Source organism: Rana temporaria, chromosome 6, assembly GCF_905171775.1.
Source record: "Rana temporaria chromosome 6, aRanTem1.1, whole genome shotgun sequence".
In the NCBI taxonomy this organism is placed as follows: Eukaryota; Metazoa; Chordata; class Amphibia; order Anura; family Ranidae; genus Rana; species Rana temporaria.
This window is the reverse complement of record NC_053494.1, coordinates 87148702-87168967: the sequence shown is the minus strand read 5'-3', so window position 1 is coordinate 87168967 and position 20266 is coordinate 87148702. Positions and strand designations below refer to the sequence as shown.

The window sequence follows — 20266 nt, the reverse complement described above, 5'->3', positions numbered from 1 at the left end:
AAAGGGGTATTAATATTTAGTATCTCTGTTTTTCCCATATTGAAAATTCGAGACCCCTCCGTATTCCTCCATTTCTTCCATGATCTTGGGGAGTGATTGCCTAGGGTTTGATATAAATAACATAATATCATCTGCATATGCAGATATCTTATGTTCTTGCCCGGCAACTTCAATTCCCCCTATTTCTTGATTCATTCTTATAGAAGCTAAGAGGGGTTCTAAAGATATCACAAACAGTAGGGGAGAAAGTGGACTTCCCTGCCGTGTCCCATTGTAGAGCTTAAATGCCTCCGATAGTGTTCCATTAACCTGTATTTGGGCAGTAGGGTGAGAGTAAAGAGCCTCTATCCACCTCAATATTCGTGTTCCCAGGCCAAATTTGTGTAATATCTGCATCATATATTCCCAATCAACTCTATCAAAGGCCTTTTCGGCATCTACTGATAGGTTTCCTCCTCTTTTTTACTTTGTGTATTAATAAGATTGTTCTTAATATATTGTCTCTTGTTTCCCTTCCAGGGACAAAACCTGCTTTGTCCTTCTCTATACAGTCTGGCATATGTAAGAAGGGCTGAAATTCTGCGCTAAGGATTGGGTGGATGAGCTGCTGCCCCCTATTTGATCCCCCAGAGGGAGAGTGAAAGTAGAAATGTAAAATAGAATTTAGGGTGGTGGCGCTGCTAAAGTGTGGTGGTATATGTGTCCTTGTCTTCAGTGTACCAATCAAATTTTGAAGTGTCGGGCACCTTAATATGGTGGACTCATGGAAAAGAGCCTCCAATAGGATTTATGAGGTCCCCTAGTTAATGAAATTTGTGAAAAATTACCCACTGACTGAGACAAGGAAAAACGCATATATTGAGAGTCCAAGGGCCGCACACCCCAAAATTTTGTAGAGACAAAAATGGAGAAATTCCCCCCGGGGGCTTTTAAGCGACATATTGTGTAAGGTATATTAAATTCAAAGACATGGAAATATATAAAAAAATTCTTTACTAGGTTTCTGTATCACGAGTAATGAAGATGCAGATAGTTGTAATATAAAATACATTCAGGTTACAGACAGTTGGAGACCTATCTCAACAACAATTAAATGTTAAATGATACAATGGAATAATATATAGTGCCATTGATAAAGTAGCTTCCATAAGAATACCCCGACGCGTTTCGACCACAATTTGGTCTTCTTCAGGGGGATTTGTATTCTGGAAAGATGTCAAAAAAAGTATGTTGGGATACTAACATTCAAGTAAAATGCTGGCACCCATAGTACAGATAGTGAGGATATATTTACCGCTCGAAGCATATAGAAGGTGACATGTAACCAGAGATGATGGCCGTGGTGCAGACAAAGGATCCCAATATCCCCATGATGAACGTCCCCCATCACTCCAGGCGGGAGTCAACCAAACACAGGCTTGCAGGGAGTCTCGGGTGTGAACCTGCGAGAAGGGGGGGAGGGGGGCTAGGAAAAACAGACGACACCCATAATGATTCAATATGTATTTGTAATAAGAGTATAAAGTCATTGTGTACTAACAAGATCTTGGCATAAATATGTATAAAAGAATATGAAGGTATTGTTGATACTCAAATCAGAATATCATGTTATTATTATTAAATATACCAGAACCATTGACATGGTAGGTATAATATACAAGTGAATGCAGAGTGAACATGCTGCTGGTGGATGAAGTGATTGAAAAAATGACAGAAAAATGTGTGGTGCAAAAGTAATGTGTATGTGTGTGTGTAGGGTGTATAGGTACAGAGTGCATGTTAATGCACTGTGTATGGGTTTGGAAATACTAGTGTGTGCAATGATGTGCAAAGAAAAAAAAAAAAAAAAAGATAAAAAAATTTAAATAAAAAAAGCGGCAATATGTGTAGTGAAAATTGAAAAAACAAGAAAAATCTAGCGAATCAGGTGACATGAGCAGAAAGTAAAAAATGTAGGAAGTAAAAGAAAGTATGTGTGAATGGTGAAGGTCAGTGTGATCAGGGCCGGCCTTTGCGGTGTGCGGATTGTGCGGTCGCTCAGGGCGCCATAGCAACATGGGCGCCTGGCGACCTGCACAGATTCCGATGGTCACAGTCAGATTCGGCGGCGCAGCGCGGCGCCCCCCCCCCCTGCGTGACTGAATAAGACTTAGCGCCGTTAGCGGGCGCCGGGTGGCATGCTTGGTGACAGCCGGGAGGCAGCGGCAGACACACAGCAGGCATGGAGGGTGCAAGTCGCACCCGAGCGAGCCGTCAGCAATAATCCCCCCCTTTGCAGCGCCGCGGGTCTGATGAGTCTCAGCTGCCTGTGACTGTCTGTCTCAGTCACAGGCAGCCCAGCACAGTGCACTGAGTGCAGCCGCCTCCCCCTTTTCCTGTGCTGTGTGTGTGTAGCACGTGGCTCAAATGATCTGTATTGTGTGCGATTGTGGGGGGGGTCTGTATTGTGTGTGGGGGGGTCTGTATTGTGTGTGGGGGGGTCTGTATTGTGGGGGGGGTTCTGCATTGTGGGGGGTCTGTATTGTGTGTGTGTGTGGGGGGGGGGGTTCTGTATTGTGTGTGTGTGGGGGGGGGTTCTGCATTGTGGGGGGTCTGTATTGTGTGTGTGGGGGGGTTCTGCATTGTGGGGGGGTCTGTATTGTGTGTGGTTCTGCCTTGTGGGGGGGTCTGTATTGTGTGTGTGGGGGGGGTCTGTATTGTGTGTGGGGGGGGGGTTCTGCATTGTGGGGGGTCTGTATTGTGTGTGTGTGGGGGGGGGGGTTCTGCATTGTGGGGGGGTCTGTATTGTGTGTGTGGGGGGGGGTTCTGCATTGTGGGGGGGGTCTGTATTGTGTGGGGGGGGTTCTGCATTGTGGGGGGGTCTGTATTGTGTGGGGGGGGGTCTGTATTGTGTGTGGGGGGGGTTCTGCATTGTGGGGGGGTCTGTATTGTGTGTGTGGGGGGGGGGGGTTCTGCATTGTGGGGGGGTCTGTATTGTATGGGGGGGTTCTGCATTGTGGGGGGTCTGTATTGTGTGGGGGGGGTTCTGCATTGTGGGGGGTCTGTATTGTGTGTGGGGGGGTCTGTATTGTGTGTGTGGGGGGTTCTGCATTGTGGGGGGGTCTGTATTGTGTGTGTGTGGGGGGGGGGGGGTTCTGCATTGTGGGGGGGTCTGTATTGTGGGGGGGGTTCTGCATTGTGGGGGGTCTGTATTGTGTGTGTGTGTGGGGGGGGGGTTCTGTATTGTGTGTGTGTGGGGGGGGGTTCTGCATTGTGGGGGGTCTGTATTGTGTGTGTGGGGGGGTTCTGCATTGTGGGGGGGTCTGTATTGTGTGTGGTTCTGCCTTGTGGGGGGGTCTGTATTGTGTGTGTGGGGGGGGTCTGTATTGTGTGTGGGGGGGGGGTTCTGCATTGTGGGGGGTCTGTATTGTGTGTGTGGGGGGGGGGGGTTCTGCATTGTGGGGGGGTCTGTATTGTGTGTGTGGGGGGGGTTCTGCATTGTGGGGGGGGTCTGTATTGTGTGGGGGGGGTTCTGCATTGTGGGGGGGTCTGTATTGTGTGGGGGGGGTCTGTATTGTGTGTGGGGGGGTTCTGCATTGTGGGGGGGTCTGTATTGTGTGTGTGGGGGGGGGGGGGTTCTGCATTGTGGGGGGGTCTGTATTGTATGGGGGGGTTCTGCATTGTGGGGGGTCTGTATTGTGTGGGGGGGGTTCTGCATTGTGGGGGGTCTGTATTGTGTGGGGGGGGGTCTGTATTGTGTGTGTGGGGGGTTCTGCATTGTGGGGGGTCTGTATTGTGTGTGTGGGGGGGGGGGTTCTGCATTGTGGGGGGGTCTGTATTGTGTGGGGGGGTTCTGCATTGTGGGGGTCTGTATTGTGTGGGGGGGTTCTGCATTGTGGGGGGGTCTGTATTGCGTGTGGTTCTGCATTGTGGGGGGTCTGTATTGTGTGTGTGTGGGGGGGGGGGTTCTGCATTGTGGGGGGGTCTGTATTGTGTGTGGTTCTGCATTGTGGGGGGGTCTGTATTGTGTGTGGGGGGGTTCTGCATTGTGGGGGGGTCTGTATTGTGTGTGTGGGGGGGGTTCTGCATTGTGGGGGGGTCTGTATTGTGTGGGGGGGTTCTGCATTGTGGGGGGGTCTGTATTGTGTGGGGGGGGTTCTGCATTGTGGGGGGGTCTGTATTGTGTGGGGGGGGGGTCTGTATTGTGTGTGGGGGTGGTTCTGCATTGTGGGGGGGTCTGTATTGTGTGTGTGGGGGGTTCTGCATTGTGGGGGGGTCTGTATTGTGTGTGTGTGGGGGGGGGGGGTTCTGCATTGTGGGGGGGTCTGTATTGTGTGGGGGGGGTTCTGCATTGTGGGGGGTCTGTATTGTGTGGTGTAAAGTGATGCAGGGTGTTGTATAATGTAAAGGGGTCCAGAGGTGCAGTTGTGGAGAGGGGGTACACAGTAGTGACAGAGATATTGAAGGATGCAGGGGGCACAGTGGGATTTTAAATTTTACCGTGGGGGGGGGCAGATATAGGATCCGTCCCGGGTGCCAAATGCTCTAGGTACAGCCAGGCCACAGGCGGATTCTGCAGGAATGAAAGCGTGGGCGGCTGTCCCTGCCTTGTTAGGAGTCGGAGATCACTGTCACTGGCAGTCTGTGGGTTACTCATTAAGATTGCCGCCGCTCGGCAACAGTGCGGCGGCCATCTTTAAAACCGGACAAAGTACTGGCAGGCCACAGGCGTGGGCGGCTGTCCTTGCCTTGCTATGAGGAGCAGGAATGAGGAGCTCATGTGCCATGCGCACTGAGAAGACAAAGGAGCGCAAGAATCCACAGAAGCAGGTGGCAGATGTAAAAACTTTTTTCTGTAAGTAAATTCTTTTTTTATAAATGCAGTGTACTGCTTATTGTCTGTTTTTGTATTTTCCTATTTAAATAGGGTGTTTCTTAAAGGAACAGTAAATACAAAAGTTAAAAAATACTTTATTGTAATTATGTTTGATATTTGATAGTAAATTTACAGGTAGTGTTATTATACCATGTGATTTATTTTATATGTGGCGTTATTATAGCGTGTGATTTATAGTATAGGCAGTGTTATTATAGCGTGTGATATACAGTATAGGTGGCGTTATTATGTGAAAAAAAGTTGTATTTTTATCATAGCTTGTAATCTGTTTTTTGGGAATGGAAGGCTTTAAATGGAGAAAGGTGTGGACACTGAAAGGGCGTGGTTATGGAGGGGCGTGGTTATGGAGGGGTGTGGTTACTAAGGGGCGTGGTCACTAGGGGGCGCTGTAAATCTTTCTCGCACAGGGCGCCTAAAGGCCTAAGGCCGGCCCTGAGTGTGATAGTATGTCCCAGTGCTGGTAGTTGTAAATAAGTGTAGATGTATGCATTTTAAGGCAGTAATGATATTGCTAAATAACTACAAAGTGTAGTATAGTGTGCAAAAATAATATGAATATATGTAGTATGCTGGATCAAGTACTCACATGGGCTCACATCCTGTCAGTGTGTGGAGGGAGCTCTTCTGGGATCATTACCAAACCCAGGAAAATAAGGCACATTAAATAGGGTCTAAGCCAATTAGTGCCAGGTGTCGTCCTTTCCCTCCCCCTCATCAACCACAGCCCCGTGCTGTTACCCACTGACGGGTTTTACAAGTGGTGTGAAAGTGCTTAACCAGTGGTAACCTGGAGGTATGTGTGCGGGGTAATGCAACCCACTAGATGTTCCTCCTGCACCTTCACTGAGGTGTAAGGTGGGTGTGAATAAATGATATAAACAATATTAAAAAATGATGATGGAAACATAAGCAAAAATTATATAAGTGAGTAAATACTAAGTCGGTGTGAAAGGTCCTTCCTTCTAATCAAAAACGTGGCAATAATATGAAATGATATAAAGCAAAGTCCATGGGTGGTAGACCACCATGGTGATCCGTACTTATCTAATAAAGTGCAGTGAGCAACAAGATGAACAATATATAGTGCACTAAATAAAAATGGATGTGACTGGTTGGCTGGTCACAAAGAATCCCCTTGGGCTCCCCAATAGCACTACTAATCACAGTCCAATATATTAACAACAAGTTGTACAGTGCATAATGATGTGAGAAATGGATGAGCAAATGATGGCAGCCTTAAATCCTAAGTTTGGATGTTTGCGAACTTCCGTAATTTATTTATTTATTTAAAATGCTTATTGAGAGCGCAGTCATTACCAGCAGGCCTCGATGCGCTAATCCCCCCTTTTGGGTCCCCACTCACCGAATAGTAGTCCCTTCGATTGGGTGTTGAGCCTTACGGGACCACTGAGGTGTGTTGATCGCTTTACCAGCTGATACCGGATGAGCTCCTTGCCGAGCCACGGGAACCTTGTGCAAATGATGATGATAGTAGTGGGCGTGAAAGACAAAATGGAAAAGTCCACATAGAGTAGTAGGTCCAGGTACTCTGGGTGTATTTATTGATATAAAACTTCAGCGTTTTCCAGCGAACAGAATTATTTGATATTTAAAAAATGAAAAAATAAAATAAAAATAATAATAAAAAATCACATGCAGGGTCAAGTTTGCTCGCAAGCAATAAGTGACCGAGATCCAGAAAACGTTTGTAAAAACAATGTGGCAGGGCGTCAGGTAGTTCCTGGGTAGTACTGAGACCAAGCTATAATGGGGAGCTTGTAGCGTGGAGTATGTTTGCGTTCCACCGCGATGTAGCTCTTACCCGGAACTAGCTCTGACGTCAGACGTGTGACGTGATTGCGGCCTGCCACATTGTTTTTACAAACGTTTTCTAGATCTCGGTCACTTCTTGCTTGCGAACAAACTTGACCCTGCATGTGATTTTTTATTATTATTTTTATTTTTATTTTATTTTTTCATTTTTTAAATATCAAACAATTCTGTTCACTGGAAAACGCTGAAGTTTTATATCAATAAATACACCCAGAGTACCTTGACCTACTACTCTATGTGGACATTTTCATTTTTTCTTTCACGTCCACTACTATCATTATCATTTGCACAAGGTTCCCGTGGCTCGGCAAGGAGCTCATCCGGTATCAGCTGGTAAGCGATTAACACACCTCAGTGGTCCCATAAGGCTCAACACCCCCTCGAGGGGACTACTATTCGGTGGGTGGGGACCCAAAAGGGGGGATTACGGAAGTTCGCTTGATGATCCAAACTTAGGATTTAAGGCTGCCATCAATTGCTCATCCATTTCTCACATCATTATGCACTGTACAACTTGTTGTTAATATATTGGACTGTGGGGGCGTGGCTTGCGCGCGGACAGAGATGGACGCCTGAGCTGTGAGCTCCGCTTGAAGGACCGGACCTAAGCAACGATACAGGGCGAAAATCGCTACACCTACTACCATCATCTGCCCGAACATCCCCCCGCTACTCTGCCGCATCGATGTCCCGCAAAAGAGCCCAGGAAAGAGGCTTGAGGCGGCTGGAGGCCTTCTCCTTCCAGCCGCGCCGCCGTGGCCAAGATGGCGCCGACGGAGCGGCGAGCAGACAAGAACTCGCATACAGCGATTCCCTGGGGACCCATCCACAACACATGATTTCGGGAATCCACCCTCTCATGTCCCAGGATGACTCACCTACCACCCCGATGACACAAAGCCCGGCAAAATCGAAGATCCGGCTGGATCCCTCAGACCAGGCCTCAGACACTGTGAGTATGGGCCTACATAATCCCTCTGCTATCTCCTCACTGCAGTCATCCATAGCTCAATTTCCAACATCAGGCCAACCGGTGCTAGACACCACTATGAAGGACATGCTCATGTCACTGCAATCCTCACTTATGTCAAATCTATCCTCACTGATTAACAGTTTCTCATTGGAAATGAAACACATGGACAATAGAATGCAGTTCATGGAACACAAAATGGAGGAGTGCACAGAGACTGTCAATGACCTGGTAGATGCCTGCAATGATCAGAGGGAGGACTCCCTATGGATCAAGGCAAAACTCGCAGATTTAGAAGACAGGTCCAGGCGCAATAACCTTAAAATGCGTGGGGTCCCTGAATCTGTCCAGCCCAAAGACCTGCACGGCTTCGCTACTACACTTTTTGCTACTATGCTGCCGGAGCTCTCCCCGATCGAACTTACGATCGACCGCATTCATAGGCTCCCCAAACCGCGCCATCTTGAGGCGGACATACCCCGCAATGTGCTGCTGCGCGTGCACTTCTACCAGGCAAAAGACCAGATCCTTATGAAAGCCAGAGAAGTATCTCCGCTCCCAGCTCCATACTCTGACATCCAGCTGTATGCTGATCTATCACAATACACGCTGCAAATGAGAAGACAACTGAAAACCATAACCAAAGCCATGTATAACCACAAAATTGTCTACAAATGGCGCCACCCAGCAACAATCCTGGTCACTCACAATGGAGTCCCCCACACTATCTCCACCCTGGAAGGAGGACTGAAGCTGTTGCATTCCTGGGGCATGCTACCTGACCCTCCTCCCAACCGCCCGGACCCTAATGTTCCCCCCAACCCATTCACATTTGGGGCTGCTCGGGGGGGGAAGAAGGCCTCCCGCCGCTGATCTGATGACCCTGCACTGCTACGGAATACAGCGTTAGACCCGGTCCGGTCTGGATGTGCGCTTTACACCTGCTTGCTGAACTTTCCCCGTTACTAGTCAGCTGCTTTCAGAAGCGGTTTACGCTGACACACCTGTACTTGTTCTTTATTTTTATTTCTTGTTTTGTTTTATTCTTTAATACTCTTTTTGCTCCCTCGGGGGCACACGAGACCACGTCTCATTGGCGCAGCACACTGCCTTGAACAGCTATAGGGCCTTTTTGCATGTTCGTTTTTCCTATTTACTTTGCTTAGTGATCTCATTGAGGCTCTGTGTTAACATATTTGTTTCCTAGCAGCTTGCATCCCAGACTCTCTCCTCGTTCTACTGCCTCCAGTGCATCCACTACCACTATCTGCCTTCTGGAACATTGCACCAACGGCCTACAACTGTGAGTAACTACATCCACACCACACCATCACCCTCCACAATGGGGTTCACCATTCTCTCCCTTAATGCTAAAGGACTAAATCACCCGGTGAAGCGTTCCTCCCTTTGGAAATCCGCAATAGACTACAAATGTGATGTACTCTGCGTCCAGGAGACGCACTTTGCCTCGAAAGCATCTCCCAATTGCCAACATAAACAATTCCCCCATGTTTTTAAGTCATCTTTCTCTAAAAAACAGCGAGGGGTTTTGATAGCCGTCAGGGACACCGTAGCCTTCCAGCTGCTGACATCTGTTACCGACCCGGACGGGCGATACATTATTCTAGTATGTGTTATAAATAACGTCACCTACACCCTAGTCTCAGTCTACGCCCCGAACCACGGCCAAATGCCCTTTATCAGGAGAACCTTGCGGGCAGCTCGCAAAATTCAACAAGGACTTTTACTGCTCTGTGGCGACTTTAATATGGTTCCGAACACAACCATGGACTCCACTGCTGGAAACAAACGCTGTTCTTCATCTCTAGATACCTTCATTAATGCCAATGAATTGTATGATGTATGGAGGTGTTGTCATGCGTCTGAGAGGGATTACACGTTCCTCTCACCGCGTCACAACACCTACTCGCGCATTGATCTGTTTTTAGCCGATAAGCGGCTGCTGCACAAAATTCTAGACTCCTCTATACATGCCACCACCTGGTCGGACCACGCTCCTATTAGCATTACTATTACTGACGACGCTTGCCAACCTAACTCCTATATGTGAAGACTTAACGCGCATCTCCTTAACTCACCAGATTACTACACCTCCATTAAGCAACACGTAGAAGAATACTTTTCACTCAATCAGGGCTCGGTGTCCGACCCGCTGGTGGTATGGAATGCACACAAGGCAGTCATACGAGGTACATTTCTCCAAGTGGGGGCCAGGGCAAAGAGAAAGAAAACACAACAACTAGACAAGATAACTAAAGACATAACCGCATTTGAATCCCTAAACAAACTGACACCCTCCCCACTTTTGCAATCTAAAATATTTTCCCTCCGTCACGAACTGAGAGCCCTCCTGCTTGACAAACAGAATACCGCATATAAAATATTTAAATCTACCTTATATTCAACGGGCAATAAGGCAGGCAAAGCAATGGCCCAAAGAGTCAAAGGCCATAGAGCTAAAACAAAAATCCCCTTCATATATAATCCTCACACAAACGACAAACTCCTCAAACCCCAGGAGATAGCGAACGCCTTTGGCACATATTATGCAGATCTGTACAATCTACATATGGACACGAACACAGCCCAACCCACATCTGAGAAGATCCATGCCTTCTTAGACCCTCTAACACTACCTTCTTTAACTCCCCAACAGCTAGCAGACCTAAATTCCCCCTTCACAGTTAATGAAATCATATCAACGATAGATGCACTACCCAACGCCAAATCCCCGGGACCCGACGGATTCACTGGGGAATATTACAAGAAATTTAAAGAAGTACTGGCACCCACACTGTGCCAAGTCTTCAACTCAGCGGCCGCCTCCTCGTCATTTCCACCCGAAATGCTTAAGGCTTTAGTGGTGACTTTGCCCAAACCGGGTAAGGAACCCAACACCCCAAAAAACTTTCGTCCCATTTCGCTACTCAATCTTGACGTAAAAATCTTCGCGAAACTCATAGCCAATAGGTTAGTTAACTTACTCCCAACCCTTATTTCCCCAAATCAATCAGGGTTTACCAAAGGTCGTCAAGCCTCTGACGCCACAAGGAGGATGATTGATATTATACACCAGGTAGAACATACTAAAACCCCAGCACTACTACTATCTCTAGACGCCGAAAAGGCTTTTGACAGGGTCCACTGGGACTACATATCAGCGGTCCTGTCAAAATTTGGTATCACAGGAACAATACGCGATGCTATAATGGCCCTATACTCCAACCCCACCGCGCAGGTATACTCTGCGGATGCACTCTCCGCACCCCTACAAATCTCGAATGGGACCAGACAAGGTTGCCCACTTTCGCCTATCATTTTTAATCTAGTCATGGAACCCCTTGCAGAAAGCATAAGATCGAACTCTTCCATTTCAGGTATACCCCTAGCAGGACAGGAACACAAAATAAGCTTATTCGCGGATGACGTGATCCTTATGGTCACCGACCCCGTCCGCTCCATCCCCAAGATCCAGAGGACGTTAGCCTGGTTCGGTGACGTTTCGTATTACAAGGTCAATGAAACCAAATCTTACATTCTAGATCTAGGCTTGGATCCATCCACCAGTCAACGACTCAAACTCCTTTTCCCGTATATCTGGGCGGATCAAAGCTTGTCCTACCTGGGTATCCAGCTGACTAAATCTACCAAATCGATGTTCGCTGCTAACTACCTACCGGTCAGATCGAAAATGCAGACTGACCTTGCCAGGCTGGCGTCCTTTGAATTCTCCTGGATGGGCCGACTAGCGGCATTCAAAATGTTCCACCTGCCCCAAATATTATATCTCTTTAGAACTATCCCCATCCCTCTACCACTTAGCTACTTCAGGTCCCTACAAACGATTCTGTCCAAATATGTTTGGCAGGGCAAAAAAGCTAGATGCAGACACTCCCAGTTAATTAAACATCGCCTAGCTGGAGGGTTGGGGTACGTCGATTTCCAGGACTACTATATGGCATCTATCCTAGTGCAATCAAAGGACTGGTTTACACCCTCCCCCCCGACATCAATCTGGGGACAGATAGAAGCATCCCTCATACCTGGGAACAACCTACAGACCTGGTTGTTCGCGTCGTTATTAGGCAAGGTTAGTTCTGCCCAACTCCCACCCCCCATGGTGGCGACCATCAAAACTTGGTCCAAATTCTCTAAACTTACAAGCACCTATTCCAACCAAGCTACCCTACCCATCCCCATTGGCAGCTTACGGCATCTCATTGACTTCTCCTCATATGTAGGATGGCAACGTAAGGGTATTACATACATCTCAGATCTTATAGAAAAGGGAAAAATGAAATCATTCCCCGTCCTCCAAAAAGAATATTTCATCCCACAAACGGATAGATTCTTGCATGTCCGCACCCAACATTGCCTTGCTACACTTAAGTCCTTCTCATGGAAAATACCTCAGTTGGCCTGGATCTTCATTACCTCCCCCACAAATAAGCAAAAGGGTATATCCCTATTTTATAACATTCTACACCAAAAAAAGACCTTTTCCAACTCAACAGCCCTTGCCCGCTGGGAAACAGACCTAGGACAGACCTTCTCGCACATCAAATGGGAGAAGGCTTGCCTATCCACATACAAAGCCACATGTTGCTCCTCCCTGTGGGAACTGGCATTTAAAATAACCCACCGGTGGTATATGACCCCCACTAAGATGTCCAAATTTAGCACTGCCTTATCCACCGCCTGCTGGAGGAATTGCGGGCATAGTGGCGACCTACTCCACACACTTTGGAAATGCCCCAAGCTCAAACAATACTGGAGCTCTGTCTTTAACCTGATAAATGCGGTAACTGACACTCCACTTGAAGAATGCCCATCTTTAGCTCTTCTGTCTCTAGACATTGATCGGTTCCCCAACCCGATTCGACATACCATAGTACATATACTCCTGGCAGCTTGCCTCAATATCACAAGGAAATGGAAAGACCCTGACCCCCCCACAGTTATGGATGTAGTACGCACCACACACGAACATTTCACATATGAATCAACCCTAGCTCTGAAACAGGGGAACACCCTGACACAATCGCAGTTGTGGATCCACTGGAAGACATGGACGGCATCCCCCTCCTTTGTCAAAATGTTTAATCTCTGATGTTGATAACTTTGTTTTCTTTCACTATGTTTAGTGACTTGCCTGGGGTCCCCCGACAGAGTGGTCCGGCGGGGTGGCCTACCCGAGCACAGTCTTGCACCCCTAGGGGGTGCTCGGGTGGTTCCGTCCCTCCTACACCCTCCAATGGTTACGCAGTAATAGGCAATTTTGCGCCCACCCTAAGGTTTTACCCGTTTATGGTGACAACTGAAGGGTAGTTAATGATGCTTACTATATGAAAAATTCCAAATGCTGTTAAATGTATACTTTGCTTTGTCTAATGTGAAACTTGACAATAAAAACCTATAAATGAAAAAATATATTGGACTGTGATTAGTAGTGCTATTGGGGAGCCCAGGGGGATCCTTTGTGACCAGCCAACCAGTCACATGCATTTTTATTTAGTGCACTATATATTGTTCATCTTGTTGCTCACTGCACTTTATTAGATAAGTACGGATCACCACGGTGGTCTACCACCCATGGACTTTGCTTTAAATCATTTCATATTATTGCTACAATTTTGATTAAAAGGAAGGACCTTTCACACCACTTAGTATTTACTCACTTATATAATATTTGCTTATGTTTCCATCATCATTTTTTAATATTGTTTATATCATTTATTCAAACCCACCTTACACCTCAGTGAAGGTGCAGGAGGAACGTCTAGCGGGTTGAATTACGCCGCACACATACCTCCAGGTTACCACTGGTTAAGCACTTTCACACCACTTGTAAAACCCGCCAGTGGGTAATTTTTCACAGATTTCATTAACTAGGGGACCTCATAAATCCTATTGGAGGCTCTTTTCCATGAGTCCACTGTATTAAGGAGCCTGACACTTAAAAATTTGATTGGTAGTCTGGCATATGTAGCCTCAATCTTTTGGCCAGGATCCTTGCGTAGATTTTTATATCTTCGTTAAGTAAGGAAATTGGCCTAAAGCTGGAGCATAGTGTTGGGTCCTTCCCTTCCTTTGGCAATATTGTTATATAAGCCCCTAGGGCTTCCTTGCGTATCTTCATTCCTCCCCCGATAGACTTCATATAGAGATGGAAATAAGGCGTCAGTATTCCTAGAATTTTTTTATAATATAGAGATGTGTACCCTTCTGGCCCCGGACTTTTCCCGCTCTTACTATTTTTAATTGCCTGCTGGATCTCATCTTTCGTAATCTCACACTCCATTTTACTTGAATCTTCTTTTGATATAGCTGCCAACTCTATCTTCCGGAGGTACTGTTCAATTTTATTTTTCTTATTTTGTTTCTCATCACTATCTTGACTGTCACTTACTTTATATAATGATTGATAGTATTCTAATTTTGTTTACTGATATCTCTAGTTGAGTGTTTCAGCAGTCCCCTTTTATCCTTTATTTTTGCGATATAATTCCGGTTTCGTCTAGGTTTGATTGCCCCTGCCAACAGTCTCCCAGGTTTATTACCATATTCAGATTGTCTTTTGGCTGATTTTAGAAATACCCCTTTTGTATCTTTTTCCAGTAAATTCCTCAGTGCTTCCCGCTTTCCTGTTAATTCTTCCATTATTTTACCGTTGATTGACGCTTTGTGTAGCTGCTCCAGCTCCTGAATTTCCTGTACAATCAGTTATTTTTGTGCTGCCCATATTTTCCTTCTCTTTGCCCCCTCTGCTATTAATCTCGATCTCATAAATACTTTATGAGTTTCCCATAATGTAGATGGTGCTATATTTTCTACATTATTTTCTTCAAAAAAAACATTTAATTCCCTTTCTAAAGCACCAAAAACATTATGATCATATACAAGGGATTAATCTATGCTCCAGGTTCTCTGCCTCTCTGGTATGTCCCCCAGATCCAAACTGGCCATGACCGGGGCATGATCCGAGAGAGTTATTGATTTCACCTCTACCTTCACTAGACCCTCCATAAGCTGGTGGTCTAGGAAGATATAATCAATTCTCGAATAGGTGGAGTGTGTCTGGGAGTAGTATGTAAAATCCCTTCCCTTAGGGTGAAAAATCCTCCAGACCTCCACTAGTTGTTGCTGAAAAAGTTTTTATTTTATTGCTTTGAAATGCTTTCCTTCTGAGTGTAGAGATATGGGTTGGGTATCTAGAGCTGGGTCAAATACAAAGTTAAGATCCCCTGCCACAATCACCCCCCCTTCTCTAAACTTTTCTTATTTATTCAATATTTTCCCAAAGAAAGAACAGGAGTGGGTGTTAGGGCAGTAAATGTTAACCAGTGTATAAGTTTTATTGAACAGGGAGCCTTTGATAAATAAATATCTCCCTTCAAAATCCGACCCCTTTTTTTTTAAACAAAAGGGGTATTCCTATCAAATCCTATTGCTATACCTTTGGATCTCTTATTAGGGGAATATCCATGAAATCATAGTGGGAAATATTTAGAATTCAACCTGACCCTAGATGACCACTTAAAATGAGGTTCCTGTAAGAAAACAATATTTGATGACCAGTTTTTCAGTTCCTGTAGTATTTGATGTCTCTTATTAGGACTATTTAACCCTCTAACGTTATATGTAACTATCTTTAGAGGCATAATTTTCCAGAGGGCTATGTATACATATCACAGAGCATCTGCCCATATTGTATAGCATATTTTCTTAAGGGTGGACCGTTCAATGTACCCAAACAATAACAAATATAACATAAACATGACATAAAATCCCCTCCCTCCTCCCCCCTCCCCCTCCCCTCATTGAATATCAATGTTATGATCAGCCTGGCTGGGGCCTATTGCTAGATTCCAGACCTGGCCGAACCTTCCTAAAGGGGCTGTAAATGCCCGCCCACGCCCACGGGCCTCACCCCCTGTTCAGGGGTGGTCCCGTGGGCGTGGGCGGGCACCGCCGCATCCTCCCCGCCTCCTCCCACCCTCAAGCAAAATTGCACCCCATTACCCTTACCTTTCCCTTTCTATTAGCCTGCTGCTTATTTACTACTTTAAGATCGCTATACCCTATTCCATAACTGATTTTTTAATTGTTTCCATTCTGGGGGTTTCTTTTCCCAGTTCTCTAGATTAATACTTGGCAAATCTAGTTTACTGCAGAATTCCTCTAGATCTTCTGGGAATCGTAAAGTAGCTGATATTTCTTGGTTTTTAGCTATCAAACAGGCTGGAAATCCCCATCTATAAAAGATCTTTTTTTCCTGTAGTTGATTAATCAGGGGTTTCAAAGCTCTTCTACGTGAGAGTGTTTCCTGCGACAGGTCAGTAAAGAGAAGCACCGTGGACCCTTCACATTCAATAGCTTCGGAGTTTCTCATACCCAGTTGAACTTGTTGTTTTTCTTTATATTGGGAGAATCTCACTATTACATCTCTTGCCATCTCAGGTGCAGCTTTCACCATTTTCTGCACTCTGTGTACTCTATCAAAGGCTAGCAGGGTCTGCGGTTCTTTTTTCCTTATTTTATTAAATATTTCACAAATCACATTTTCTAGATCTTTATTTTCCACCGACTCTGACAATCCTTGAACCCTTAAGTTGTTTTGTCTGTTTGTTTTCTTGGTCCTCAAGTTTGTATCGGAGGTTCCTCATTTCTATCCAGTCCCTGTCCGCCCTTTCACGTAGTTCCATGATAGCTTTTTTATGTTCATCTAGTTGTGCTTCCAATTCTTCAACTCTCATTAATACATTTTTAATATCTGCTCTAGTTGCATTCAATTTGCCTTTAATTGTACTTTCTAGATATGTCATCAGCTCTGCCATGTCCTGTTTAGTAGACGGTAATTGGGAATTATCTATTTCTTTCCGTGTATCCTTGTCCTTTTTTTGCTGTTCTTCTTGATTCTCTTTGATTCTCCTGTGGTTCTTGTCTCCATAGTAGAATTTACAGTTGCTGATTTCTCTGAAGAGAGTTCCAATTCTTCCGTCCTTTCAACCTCCTGTTCTACCCCTTGTTCTACTTTATCCTGCACCATGTACGTTTTTATGGAGTTTCCTTTCCCACTTTCTGTGACTTTCAGTCCTTTCCTCACCATTGTTTTCTTCCGTAGTTTAATGTTTAAATATTCTCAATTTCTCTATTCCTCAACCTCTACCTCTATTTATCTTCTCTGCCCTTCCTTTTCTCTTCCCTTTCACCTTCCTTCCCTTCCTCTCTCTCTCTCTCTCTCTCTCTCTCTCTTTCCCTCCTCTTTATCTTTTAATCCTGCTTATTTTATTAGGTGTATATAGATGTTTCTCACTCTGTCCTTTACTGATGTTCCTCCTCCCTCCCCACTCCTCCTCTTCCCTCCCCCCTCCGCCCCACCCCCTCCCCTTCCTTCACCTCTATATTAATCTATATTAATCCTGCTTATATTCAAAGTAATCTTAATTTATAAATCAAAAAATACGTACACAAATCCCTTTATCAGTGTCTGGCTGAGTATATGAGCAGTCCCTCTTAAGTATTCATCCAGGGGGTATTTATAAATATATCAGTTTTTAATTAGTGCATTACCTTAGTGCCTTCTAATTAGTAGAATAATAATAACCCCTTAACCTTCCGCTATCTTTTACCCTAATAATCCATTTTATATTACTCCACTTGTATCTTAAATCTTTCTTTATGTGGCTAAATCAAATACCAATAATTCCGTAAAAAAATAAATAAAAACTATACAAATACCAATATATAAGTGGTTATCAAAAAAAAAAGTGGTTATCAAAAAAAAAAAAAAAAACTAAAAAAAAAGGGGGGGGGGGGGGGGGTCAGGAAAAAGAAGACACAGAAGAAAAGCAAGGGTGTGGGGGTCAATTTCAACTTATATGTCCAGTTAAGACTTTGTGGGAGGCATGGGATATCTCAGACAGTATCAAGCCGCTATGTGTCCCAATAGCTATTTTTATTTTTAGCTATTTTTATATATCCCAGATCTCTCCAATGCCTATGCTGCCTCTATTGCTGTTCAGGTATTAAATGCCAGTACTTTTTGTTTTCCAGATGTCACCTTATCAAAAAAAACCTGATTTGATTATTACAGTCACCATATATGAGTAGCTACACAATATATACTCAAGTAAAGATTTGACCCCCTACAAAAAAAAAATGTATTTCTTCAATTCAACAGTCAGGTGTATAATATATATACAGCAGGTGCCTCCAAAGCAAACGGGTAGATGTTAAATTCTTAGGTTTTAAAGAGGCTAGGGAGTAGGAAAAAAAAAACACTTTTCATCGATTTCACAGGTTTACAGTTCTGCACAGTTATTCCTACCAGATCCTTGGTCATGCACCGTGGTGTGTTTCGGGCAGGTGAGGGTCTGCTTTCTCCTTACAGTCTCCTGCGCGTCCCCCTCCGAGGATTCCTGGGTCCCCCCAGATGGAGGATAAGGGGCTGTTCGGTGCTGGAGGGTATATGAGGATATGCGGTTCCAGATGGAAAATAGGGGTATTACCAACCTTCCCCCTCTATGAATCTTCCTCCTTCTCCTACACCGGCCCACCCAATGCGGCTGCCTCTCTGCTGCTTTCACTAGGCGCCAATTTCAAAAAAGAAAACACTTCCCCGAACGGGCTGATCGTGTCTGATAGTATCCCCAGGCTCCTGCGTTTTCAGCTAGATGGTCTTATGCTGCCTTGTGCTTCTGTGCGGTGCGTATCCTGAGACACCGCCATCGACTCAGACTCAGACTCAACACGGGTCGCTCACAGAAGATATGAGCCCAGGAGCCCAAGCCTCCAGACCTCCCGCACAGCTCGACCAGATCCCTTCGGATCCCGCCACTCCACATCTCCACTCCGTACCGCTCCTTGTCCCGGACCACCGCCGCTGAAGCGCACCTAATCCCAGTCGTCTGCAGGTATCGGGCAGAGAGTGGGCTGTGTGCAATTCAGATACAGCAATACAGCCAGTGGCGTCACTAGGGTTGAAGTCACCTGGTGCGGAAAAAATTGGTGTCACCCCGCTCCCCCCCACACACACACACACTAGTGTTTTGTCCTGCTCAGTGGCGGGTGGCTGGTGCTCAAAATTTTTGGTGGCAGGCAAAAAATAAATAAAAACACATCAATTGCAGCCTTAGGCCCAGATTCTCAAAAGAGATACGATGGCGCATCTCCAGATACGCCGTTGTATCTCTGCCTAGCGCTGTCGTATCTGCGACTGAATCTTAGAATCAGTTACGCAATATTCATTAGATCAGACAGGCGTAAGTCTCTTACGCCGTCGGATCTTAACTGTAATTTTTTTTGCCTGCTAGGTGGCGCTTCCGTAGATTTCCCCGTCGAGTATGCAAATTAGCTAGATACGCAAATTCCCGAACGTACGCGTGGCCGACGCAGTAAAGTTACGATGTTTATGTTAGGCTTTTCCCGGCGTAAAGTTGCCCCTGGGTCTATAAGGCGCAGCCAATGTTAAGTAATGCCGTCGTTCCCGCGTCGAAAATTTTAAATGAAACACATCCCATACCCGCCGAATTTGAATTCCGCCAGGTGATTTACGCTACGCCACCGCAACTTTACAGGCAAGTGCTTTGTGAATAAAGCACTTGCCTGAAAAACTTGCGGCGGCGTAACGTAAATGAGATACGTTATGCCCGCACATTTTTGCGCCCATCTACGTGAATCTGGGCCATACTGTGCCCATCAAACGCAGTCACTGTGCCCATCAAACGCAGCCACTGTGCCCATCAAACACAGCCACTGTGCCATCAAACGCAGCTACTGTGCCATCAAACGCAGCCACTGTGCCATCAAACGCAGCCACTGTGCCATCAAACGCAGTCACTGTGCCATCAAACGCAGTCACTGTGTCCATGAAACGCTGCCACTGTGCCATTAAATGCAGCCACTGTGCCCATGAAACACTGCCACTATCTATGCCATTAAAAGCAGCCACTGTGCCATCAAACGCAGCCACTGTGCCATCAAACGCAGCCACTGTGCCCATGAAACACTGCCACTGTGCCATTAAATGCAGCCACTGTGCCCTTCAAACGCAGCCACTGTGCCCTTCAAAAGCAGCCACTGTGCCCTTCAAAAGCAGCCACTGTGCCCTTCAAACGCAACCACTGTACCCTCAAATGCAGCCACTATGCCATTAAAAGCAGCCACTGTGCCATGAAATGCAGCCACTGTGCCATCAATTGTTACCACTGTGCCATCAATTGTCACCACTATGCCATCAGCCACTGTGCCATCAATTGTCGCCACTGTGCCCATCAATTGTCACCACTGTGCCATGCCAAACCCAGCCACTGTGCCATCGAACGCAGCCACTGTGCCATCAAACGCAGCCACTGTGCCATCAATTCTTACCACTGTGCCCAGCAATTTCCACCACTATGCCATGCCATCAAATGCAGCCACTGTGTCATCAATTGTTACCACTGTGCCCAGCAATTGCCACCACTATGCCATGCCATCAAATGCAGCCACTGTGCCATGAATTGTCACCACTGTGCCCATCAATTGTCACCACTGTGCCATGCCAAACGCAGCCACTGTGCCCA

General features: G+C 45.9%; 1 protein-coding gene and 1 long non-coding RNA gene across 4 annotated transcripts in view; one reads left to right on the top strand and one right to left on the bottom strand.

Moving 5' to 3' along the window:
* The window catches only part of LOC120943594 (lipopolysaccharide-induced tumor necrosis factor-alpha factor homolog), a 168293-nt gene that overhangs the window by 88357 nt on the left and 59670 nt on the right, over nucleotides 1-20266 (top strand). The window lies entirely within an intron of this gene.
* LOC120943595 lies at nucleotides 1163-5554 on the bottom strand. The gene is made up of 3 exons (XR_005750313.1): nucleotides 5463-5554; nucleotides 1295-1465; nucleotides 1163-1205 (listed from the first exon to the last, which is right to left on the bottom strand). It is a non-coding gene; the product is annotated as an uncharacterized LOC120943595 (long non-coding RNA).